This window comes from Amyelois transitella, chromosome 20 (assembly GCF_032362555.1).
Source record: "Amyelois transitella isolate CPQ chromosome 20, ilAmyTran1.1, whole genome shotgun sequence".
Lineage (NCBI taxonomy): Eukaryota > Metazoa > Arthropoda > Insecta > Lepidoptera > Pyralidae > Amyelois > Amyelois transitella.
Window position 1 is genome coordinate 9073129 of NC_083523.1, and position 12165 is coordinate 9085293.

Genomic DNA, 12165 nt, shown 5'->3' on the forward strand with positions numbered 1-12165 from the left:
ATGTGAAGTCTAGTGTTTCATAAAAGTCTATGGAAGCAGTGTAGTCCTATTCCTATTATTTTATATTTGGACAGTACAGTAATAAATGAAACCCAAAACATATGGGGAATTTTGAGTGTTTTTTTTTTTGTTTTTTTTTATAAACAGACCACGCGGTTGGGGTAGAAAACAAATTGAATTTGTCAGGTTTCTTTTCAGATTTTCCAAAACACACTGTAGCTCTGTGCTTTTTAAAACTTATAACGAAACTTATAGTTGTATGATTTGATATCACACTATTAACAGGACGGCTTGTTTATTGAATTAATTCTGTGATAGTGACAGATTGATAGCCCATTGCCTAAAATAAGAATCCCAAGTTTATAAGCCTTAGACGCGTTTAACGATATCATGGAAAAAAAATATGTATTTCTTTCTCATGGATGTCGCTAAAGGCGTCTAAGGTATAGACTTATATACTTAGAATTCCTCTTGTTGGCGATGGGTTAAAAGCCTGACTGGTTAAAAAGAGGTTTTATGTTTAATAAAAAATAAAAAAAATGCAGCCTCTGCCATCACCTCCTGAAAGGGGCTTTAATAAATACCATGTTAGATTCACCCAAACATCTTAATTGTACTAATGAACAACATATCGTAAATAAATTCAAATCTGACGCTCATGCCATTATCAGGGTCTTTTGTCTCCAGGTAGATAACAGGGAACCCTTTGCATCCAATTCAATCATGTCCCGGATCACAATAGACTGTATTTTGAAACAACTAAGACATGAAGACAACTGTACCTTAGAAAAACACCTATCGCTTCTATATCTCGAAGAATAAGGTTGAAAATTATGTAATTTCTGTGTAATTAACAGCAAACGTATGTTTGTTTGAGGACAATTAACAAATACGAGTCGCAAATGGATTGGATTGCCTTGAAATGGCCGTTCTTATGAGTCTGGCTCGAATGGATTCAGTGAAGTGGTGTTCGTGATAGAACAAGGAAAATAAAAACATACATACACACAAACATAAAATCACGCCTCTTTCCCGGAGGCAGAGACTACGAGTGGTGTTCGTGATAGAACAAGGAAAATAAAAACATACATACACATAAAATCACGCCTCTTTCCCGGTTGGGTAGGCAGAGACTGCATCTTTCCACTTGCCACGATCTCTGCATACTTCCTTCGCTTCGTCCACATTCATAACTTTCTTCATGCAAGCTCGGCGGTTTCGGGTACTCTTGACCTGACGCTTTGCCAGGACGTCCTTAATTTTATCAAAATACGTTCGTCTAGGTCTTCCCACACCGACCTTTCCCTCTACACTTTTCATGTATATCTGCTTAGTCAACCTGCTTTCATTCATCCTCTCTACATGATAAAAATCTTGACTAAATTATAGACTTTTTGTAATTTTTGACCGAGAAATAAATATAACAAACATAATAAAAAAACATAATAGAATATTACAAAAAAAAAAATATACCTACTACCTTTGTATAAAAACCTGACTCGCCCAATCTAAGATCCATGGTCAAACGGATACCCCGGGCTCCTCCAGAGTGGTGAGGATGCAACCGGGACTAAAGCCAGGAGGAAGAAGACTCTGTTTATAAATAATACGGGTATTAAACGTGCACGTAACGAGCATTTCTTGTTCTTCTTACGTGCGCGTTTCATACCTGTATTATTTATATAAAGATTTTCTTTTTATAGGCGATGATCTAGAATCACACAATACTAATTGAATCTCAATTCAATCATTAAGCCAAATAGCCGAACGAGGCCTTTCAGACATTTCCAAGACTGTTGGCTCTATCTTCCCTGTTAAGGATATAGGCGTGGCTATATGTATGTTTATATAATAAAACAATAAAATACATACATACATATAATCACGTCTTTATCCCTTGCGGGGTAGACAGAGCCAACAGTCTTGAAAAGACTGAATGGCCACGTTCAGCTGTTTGGCTTTATGATGGAATTGAGATTCAAATAGTGATGGGTTGCTAGCCCATCGCCTAAAAGAAGAATCCCAAGTTTATAAGCCTATCCCTTAGTCGCCTTTTACAACATCCATGGGAAAGAAACGGAGTGGTCCTATTCTTTTTTGTATTGGTGCGGGGAACCACACGGCATACAAAGTGTAAGTCAATTTAATTATTTCATATTTTTAACATATACCATATCAAAATAAATTATTTCTCTATTGCTCCATGGACAACCAAATAGAAGTTATCCCAAAGACAATAACGGCCCGAAGTGCGCTTCCCACTTCTTTTATCTGGCAAAATTCCGGTTCTCTCCGGTAATATCCGGTATTTTCCGGAGTGAACCGATAGTTTCATTATACGTATTACGGCCCTTATCGCGTCAACTTTCTTTTCATTGCGTTTTTATTTAGTAATTAAATATTGTTTTTGTTATTATAAGGGTATTATCATGTTCGTGTTATATTTTCATTAGATTTTGTTAATGTAAATTTTTTAAAATTATTTTATGAATTTTATTGTTAGTGTTAGTAGTGCCGTGTGGTTCCCCGCACCAATACAAAAAAGAATAGGACCACTCCGTTTCTTTCCCATGGATGTTGTAAAAGGCGACTAAGGGATAGGCTTACAAACTTGGGATTGTTTTTTAAGCGATGGGCTGGCAACCTGTCACTGTTTGAATCTCAATTCTATCATTAGGCCGAGTAGCTGGACGTGGCCATTCAGTCTTTTCAAGACTGTTGGCTCTGTCTGACCCACAGGGGATGTAGGCGTGACCATATGTGTTTATGTACATACCCACATACCTACATCGTGAGGAACTGCAGAAACCTGCACATTCAGGAACTGGTGGTATACAGATTATTAGTGTTAAGGTAAGGTAAGGTATATATATTATATATATATTGGTATGTTTATGTAGTTTATTACTGTCATTTATTTAAGTACTAGCATGTATGTTTAGTTAAATATGTTAAACGTTATTTATGCACACGCCATACCGCTCTAAAATTCATCTTTCCTCTCATGGGTCTACTGGAAGAGATTTCTTGTGAAATAAGTAGCACCTTTGTACTAGAATTATTGTAATAAATGCTCCTGTATATAATTTTGTGTACATAAATAAATAAATAAATAAATAAATAAATAAATACAATTTTAATTCTCTGAGTGGTAAAGAATTATTTATAAATAATTAATTAATTTGGTTACTAATTAATTTAATTAAGGTGAAATACTTACTAAACTAAATACACGTTTGCGTCAGCCAACCTTTAGATGTAGTCATTTATGGGATTGAATGACGCCGACGGTTTTAATTTTGTCTAAAATAAAAAAGTTATTTGGTTATAATAAAAAAAACCAAACGCTAAATTAAACTACAAACTTATTGAAGTCCGTATAAACGCTCACTCAAAGAAAAATACATAAACAGAAAATCACTTATGACGAAAAAATACAATATTTTTAATTCGTTACCAGTTACTTATCATCAATAGCTTTACACGAAGAGAGTTGTGAATGTGGATGAAGCGAAACAGGTATGCAGAGATCGTGGCAAATGGAAAGATGTAGTCTCTGCCTAACCCTCCGGGAAAAAGGCGTGATTTTATGTGTGCATGTATGTAATTGAACATTTGATAATTATTTTCTTAAGTTTTCATTAAGGAAAAAATAATTTAATTATTAAAATCGAATTGCCATATCCATTATGGACTCATTTTTATCCCTCCACGTCAACCCATATTCTTACAACATTAAACACTGGATAAGTGTTGATTCGGTTCAATTTTCCGTCACTTATTTCTTAGATCTAAAGCGATAATAAGACGGCAAACAGTATTCAAATTGAAGATAAATATTGATAATTGCTTGATTCTGTATCTGTCTGTGACAGTTAAATTAACGCGCTCGAATTACGGTCGACGATAAATGTCATTTTATTTTCTTCTTTTACAAAATTTTTACTGAAAAGTATTGTGTGCGAATATTTTCATTACTTACATTTGACTTGAAATATAGGTTCATTATTATATGAATTACTGTGGTTTTTCTAAATTTTTGTATATTTTCTTTTATTATTGAACAAAATTTTAGAGCAACGCAGGTCTCCGGCCGAGTCGAGAGAATAAAATAATTTTGTTTTGAGTTTGATCTAATCCAGTTTTATAAAATATAAAAGTATCATTAGAAATCTTAAAAATTGACTGGAGACGAAGCAAAAATAAATATTAAATCTTTTTTTTTTGAGATCACAAAAATGTCTTTCAATACCTGAGACCACTGAATGCATACATACTTACATATAGACACTCAATATCCCTTGCCGGGTAGACAGACTGTTGTCTTGAAAAGACTGAAAGGCCACGTTCAGCTTAATGGCTTATACTATTACAATATGTACTTGTACAAAATAAAATAATTATATGGCTATCTAACTATCTCTAGTGAAAAATTTAAATATATTACCAAGCAAAGACTGAACATAATAAATTCAAACTACTTACCTGATTGGCCGTATCACGTAAACAAAATGAAAACATACCGTTTCCTGCTCCGATACTGTATGACGATATTGTTTTGTTTTAGTTTGTGCAAACAGTATGTAAACGACAGCAGTCGATGTTTGCTGCGGAGGATTGCTTTGAGGACATACGGGAGTGTAATTTGGTGAACAATTTCGCCAACAATAATATGCTAGGTACCTAGTCTCACTGACAATATCAACGACGCGTATTCAATTAGTTTTTTAGCTATTATATCTAATCTTATAGGGGCAGAGTAACTAAAATACTCGTATATTTTTTTAAATTCCTCTCAGAAATTTTAAACATTTGGAAAGGCAAAGTGACAAGTGATAGTTTTCTATCTTGAAAATTTGGCAAAATTTCTATTGATTGCATCAGGATCGTTAGTAATCTGTCTTGAGAAAATATATGTAGAATTAAACTGTAGAGATCTATATTCATCTGTTCATAGAAACTAAAACGTTAAAGATTGAGGTTTGCGGTCTGCGGTGGACTATAGAAGATAAATTAGTACTTAATTATTTTTTTTTAATCTTAAATACATTATCATGCGGCTTTGCCTACATACAGTGTTATAATCATAATCGCTAACGCACTACTTTTTTTTACAATTTTAAACACTGACCAAAATCAGTTGACACATGTTCGCCGTAATTTCAACCCGTGTTTTCCACGACAAATCCATCTGTATTCACAAAAGTTTTTGTGCACTCCTTTCTTTTCTGTACGATTGGGATAAAATCGTTTGCACCGTACATGGATGGCTGTTACTTGATTCAGAATTTCATTAGCCGCCCGGCGCAGCATTGTAACTGCATCTGTGTAAATTGAATTTTGTTTATTTATACAGATATTTGTATTCAAGTACTCGTTTCAATTTCGATTTTACCACAAATATTTGTGTAAATAGAAAAATTAACATGATTCTACCCGTTTTACAGTTGAGTAGGTACAGTGAGGTACACAAATGACTTCAATCAATGACATATATTAAACTGTATCTTTCCTCACAATTTTTTCCTTGTATACCTTATGTACCTATATAACCTAGAGATAGGTCATTAATAGATATATAAACATAGACTTTAGAGACGTTTTGGCAAACGGATAGGTCAAGAGTACCTGAATAAGTTTGCATGAGTTACGAATATCGATGAAGCGAAAGGAGTATGCAGGGATCCCGACAAGTGGAAAGATGTCATCTCTGCCTACCCCTCCGGGGAAGAGGCGTGACTTATGTTTATGTACGGCGACTAAGGGCGACTAAGGGATAGGCTTACAAACTTGGGATTCTTTTTTAGGCGATGGGCTAGCAACCTGTCACTATTTGAATCTCAATTCTATCCTCAAGCCAAATAGCTGAGCGTGGCCTTTCAGTCTTTACAAGACTGTTGGCTCTGTCTACCCCGCAAGGGATATAGACGTGATTATATGTATGTATGTATATGTATGGTACATAGATGTTTTAGAATTCCAACCAGTGCATCAAGCTTTATAATTCGGATGCCTTAACCATCTAACTCTGTACAGACAAGATGGATTTCCTTAAATCTAGCAGCTATCGTAATTATGCTAAGAGCCACTACAAAAACCTGATGTCCGTGATTAATAGCCTGGAATCAGTCTAGACTGGAATGCATTATACGGGAAAATACAGTGATGCGGCAATTTAGAGTAGGAGGTATCGTTAATCTTTCATTAGGTGATTTTGTATTTTGGCCGAGTAACTTTGAAGTTTAATACATACATTTAATCAAGTCTACATCCCTTTCGTGGTAAGATAGAGTCAACATTCATCAAAAGACTGAAAGGCCACGCTCAGCTGAATTATAGAATTGCGATTTAAATAATGACATATTATGTTATGAGCCATATGTTATGTTTTTTCTGTATTTATCTCTTTTATTTTTCCACATCTCACCACCGCATACCGCTGAAGCGTCACAAAAATATTTCCAAGACGAAAACAATATACAATTTATGACAAAAGACTAACGTATCTTCCCCACAGCCAATTCATCATACAGCTAACAAAATGTTTTCCAATACAACCCTAATGTTTAAAACATGTATAGAATAAAGGAGCAGAATAAATTCCGCCGCTTTTTGACGGATGAATGAGTATGCGCAGCGGAGCGGTGATATTTTGAATATTTTGATTGGTTGTTTTGTGACGTGTAAGGTGTAATATTGAATGGTGTATTGGTGTATAAAAGGCAAAGGTGAATGTCATAACATATCTCCTATAGGCAACACAGAGATATCGCTTTGAAATTAGCAGACTTTACAAGTTGTGCATCAACCCCGTCTTGACCTACGAGCATCGTATTTGCACACCTAGATTAAAAAACTCCAACGCATCCAAAACAGGTTTCCCCAGAGGCCTTCGAACACGCGACCTACACAGAGACATGCAGCTCCCCACAATCGCAGACTTTGTGGAGGAGGAGTGTCAGAGAGCTACTTCGAGAAAGCTGCCACCCACCCCAACCCCCTAGTGGTCCAGGCCGCGAACTACACCCCAAGTACAGATGCCCCTTTGCTCCGCCGACGCCCGAGGAACGTCCTCCACGATCCAGATGACCCCATCACAGTTGCCAATAGCCCCCCGATAACCCTGCCCCTAGGAGGCACGGTCATGATACCGCCACCTCATCGTACCCACCGGAACCGTGCGCGAAGAAGTAGGAACAGTAGCTCGTTCACCAGGTACCGCAATGTACCAGGGCGCTTCACGCCGACATGATAGGCTCTTAAGGCAAGATAGGTTAGCCAAGAATACCCCTAAGGTTGTGAGCGATGCATCTGCTCGCGAGTTTGCATTGCTCAAAGGCAAAGTCCAAGGCCGAGGTTTGTCCTACCTAGGAGCTTCTTGCGCGCTTTTGCCGAAAAGGCTGTGGGAGGAGCGTCAAACCCTTGCCTCGAACTGCCCCGCTGCAATAGTGAATGCCCTTCAGGCAAACTATGTTTAAGTCCAAAAAAAAGTAATGTCAGAGGAAATGCCATTCGAATTTAACAGACAGGCAGGAAAACATATTAAGTCTTTATTCCTCACAGGGTTGATACAGCCAACAGTCTTTAAAAAACTGAAAGGCCACGATCCGCTGGATGGTTTTATGGTGGAATTAAGATTAAATATAACAGGTTGCTCTATCGCCGTGTGGCTCCCGGCACCAATACAAAAAAGAATAGGACCACTCCATCTCTTTCCCATGGATGCCGTAAAAGGCGACTAAGGGATAGGCTTCAAAACTTGGGATTCTTTTTTTAGGCGATTGGCTGTCACTGGTTGAATCTCAATTCTATCGTTAAGCCAAAAAGCTGAACGTGGCTATTCAGTCTTTTCAAGACTGTTGGCTCTGTCTACCCCGCAAGGGATATAGACGGGACCATATGTATGTATGTATGTATGCTCTATCGCTTACAAGATGAATTTCAAGTTGTTAGCCGTTCCCTTGATAACCTTTTACAATATGCAAGAGAAAAATCTGGCACGCACTAAGTACCTTTGTTGTACCACTGTTACCAGAACAGCATGAAAGCTAGCCAGTGAAATGCCTTTTAATATATATGCCACATATACATCTAGTCACCTCTGTTTCCCTTGCGGGGTATGCAGAGCCAACAGTCTCAAAAAAAATTGAAAGGCCACGTGTAGTTGTAGTGCCATGACCTACGTCAAGAATCGTAAGTTTATTAACCTTTCCCTTAGTCGCCTTTTACGACATCCATGGGAATGGAGTAGTTCTAATCGAACTAGCCAGTATCTCTTAAATAGCATCTTTGCCATCTCGGTCAGATAGTCAACATTGTGTATTTGAAGTCTAAAACAATTAAATTAAAAAATCGGTATAAAAGTGATATTTTTGGCGAAATTATTATACAACATTACTATTTATCGCCTAAATAAACAGTGTTTACAAGTTCTTAAAGTGAAGCATAGCTACAAATACGAAATAACATCGATAAATATTTGCTTTGGGCGAAGTGAATAAAAGAGCGTGAGGGTAATCTTATTGACACCACACAGCGGCCGGCAGAGCATCCGCACGGTTACGCAGTCCGCGCAGGACTGATAATCCTATAGCAAGCGCCAGCGGTACGTCACCGTGAGTAGTAGCGAGTGCGCTTCATAGATTATCAACGCAGAGGGTGCGTTCGCCTATTTTGTCTCTGTGAGGACATTTACTTGAAATTACTGGATATAATTTTTATTGTTAAAATGAAGTGTGCTGGTTGCATGAAGTCTAGTAAAGATACAAATACAGTTAAATGTTCGTCGACCTCTTGTGAAAAAAGTTTCTGCTCTTTGTGCATAAACGTATCCAACCTCACAGCGGAACGGAAAAAGGTATGGAAATGCCCTGAATGTTGTGCCTTAAGCAAGAAGGGAGGTGATAATAGTCAAACACCTGTCCGGATTGGCAGCGAGAATGTTACTACACGTAAGAAAACAGATTCAACTGGGAACGAATTAAATCAGCTAACTGAACAGCTTCGCATTCTTACTCACGAGTTTTCTTCTGTCAAGACAAATTTGGAGGATCTCACACGTTCGGTGACATATAACAATGAGAGATTGGACGAGATTATGACAAAAATTGTTGCTACTGGCGAGAGGATAAAATATCTGGAGAAACGGGATGCAGAAGTGGACGTGCTAAGGGCCACTGTTACCAGCCTTCAAAAAGAACTGAATGCCCAAGAACAATTTAATCTCAGAAATGAAATAGAAATAGTAGGTGTAGATGAAAATAAAAATGAAAATCTTCATCACATTGTTATTGTGGCGGCCAGGAAGGTGGGAGTGGAACTGCTGGAAAATGATATTGATTGGGTATCACGGGTAGGACCTCGGCGGCCTCCTATAACTACAGCCCTACCCGAGGACAGACTGATTGCCCCACGTCCAGTTGTGGTGAGGCTCCTTCGTCGTTTCAAGCGCGACCAATTTTTGAAGGCCTCGAAATCGCGTAAACATACTACTGGTGCTGATTTGGAATTCTCGGGCAGTACGAAAAGAGTTTTCTTTAACGAACGGCTTACAAGAGAAAACAGAACATTATTTCGCGAAACACGACTCAGGGCAAAACAGCATGGATATGCCTACTGCTGGTGCAGCCAGGGCGCTATTTACATCAGGCAGCGGGAGGGGCAGGGAGCTGTCCGTATCTCTTCCGACCGGGACCTGGATCGTGTTCTACCAATTTCTCCTTCAGCGGCTGCCGGAACCCCATAGCCATTTACATTCTATAATCTACATACAACGTTTTTGGTGCAGGATTTTTATTACACTCTGTCATGCATATTTTTGCTCGTTGTCACGTAAAGTATTTTCTATCGTAATTTTACTAATTTGGCTGTATGATTATCTGTTTTGTCTAGCGTATCTACATGTGATCGTACTCTTATCTTTAGTTCTAAGTCACCAAATTCTATCAATAATAATATGTTTACAAGGATTCATTGTTTTGGAATTCGTACTTGGGTATATGGATAACTGGATTAAAGAAAAATATGGTTAAAAGGCCTGGTTGATGAAGAAATATTGAGTGGATTAGATTCGATTATAATTAAATGTGAACTTTTTTCTGACGAAGTCGATTGTAGGGAATCTTTTAAACCCAATCATGATTTTAAACTTCTGTGTTTCAATGTTAGAGGTATTGGCAAAAATTCCGATGCATTTCATGTAGCGCTTCAGCGCCTAAATGTGACATTTGATATTCTGGTTCTAACTGAATGTCAACTCTCTAATGCAACATTAATTCCTCATATCTCTGGGTATAACAATTATAGAACGGAAAAATATCATAATAAAAATAGTGGTGTCGTAGTTTACGTCAGAGATGTATGGAGTGCTTTGGTATGTGAACCATCCATAACAGAATGTGATTCTCTGAGCATTCATATCCCAAACGTCATTGATATACTTGCCATTTATCGCTCCCCTTCTTTCCGTCAATTAGAAAACTTCTTAACTTCACTCGAAAGTTATATCGACGGTAAAAATGTTCCATTTTTGATTGCGGGAGATATTAATGTTAACATAATAGATATTTTTAGTACACCGAAAAGTACAGAGTATTTGTTTTTCATGGCAGAACATGGTTTTCTTCCAGCAATCACGAAACCAACTAGGGGTAGCCGATGTATTGATCACATATACGTTAAAAATATAGACAACTATGAAAGTGCTTTGGGTATCGTTTGGAAGTGTGTCATAACGGACCACAATATAGCTATGATTGGCATGAACTTACAAAAACAAATACCTGCCAGACAAAGTCGTCTTAAAGTAAAACGCGACTATGAAGCGATAAGACAAGAACTAAAAGAAACTGATTGGTCCTGTGTAACTGATGTAACTGATGTTGATATTGCTAACGACGTGTTTATGAAACGTCTAACTGAGATATTCCAGAAACATTCAAAAGAAGTAAAAATCAGTAGAACTAAGTACAATCTCAAACCGTGGATAACGCCTGGTCTCATGCGTTGCATGAGACATCGCGACCGACTGCATTTACGCTCTAAAAGTGACCCGGAAAATGTTATTTTGAAAATCACATATACACGTTATCAAAATTTCTTTGTAGATCTTTTAAGAAAGGTTAAAACTGAATATGAAAATAAAAAGATAAAGGAAAATAAAAACAATCCTAAAGGATTATGGCGTACTATTAGGGACATATGCAGTCTAACGCACCCAAACAAAGAGCCCACAGAGTTACTAAAACAACCGGGTTGTTTAAATATTCAGCAATCTCTGGATAAAATAAATGCACATTTCTCTTCGATAGGCCAACAATTAGCTAACAAAATTCTTTCGAATATGAACAAGACTGAAGCCGAACTTGCCGCAAATGTAAAATTAAAAAATTCTCCGTTAAATTCTTTTTTCTTAAGTCCGACAGATTGTGACGAAGTTGATCGCATTATAATCAATTTGAAAAATTATAAGGCCCCCGGTATCGATGGCTTTGGCAATTATCTGGTTAAATATATCAAAAATGAAATTGTGTGTCCCCTTGTCCATATATACAACCTAAGCCTCCAAAGCGGCATTTTCCCAAGTGCTTGGAAAGTTGCTTGTGTATCTCCTATTTACAAAAATGGAGCAAGGGAGTTACTGGACAACTACAGACCTATATCACTTTTAATAACCTTCTCAAAATTATTAGAAAAACTAGTAAATAGGCGTTTACTTAACTTTATAGATATACATAATTTGTTATCTGACAAGCAATTTGGGTTTCGGAAAGGCAAAAATACAGAAGATGCTGTTGCATTATTGACAAATACTGTAGCATCACACCTTGATAAAGATCAAAAGTGTATAGAGATGTTTTTGGATTTGACCAAGGCCTTCGATACCGTTTCTGTTCATATTCTGCTTAGGAAACTTGAGTCAATGGGTATCCGTGGCACTACATTGGCATGGTTTAAAAGTTATTTGATGGATCGGAGACAGTGTGTTAGGATTGGTCAAAACACTAGTGGCATTATGCCCATTAATTTTGGAGTGCCGCAAGGCAGTATACTTGGACCAACATTGTTCCTCTTATACATCAATGATATTTTTGAAATAAACATCCCAAATTCTGACGTATTGTGTTATGCAGATGATACTGCACTTATATTTTATGGTTCGACATG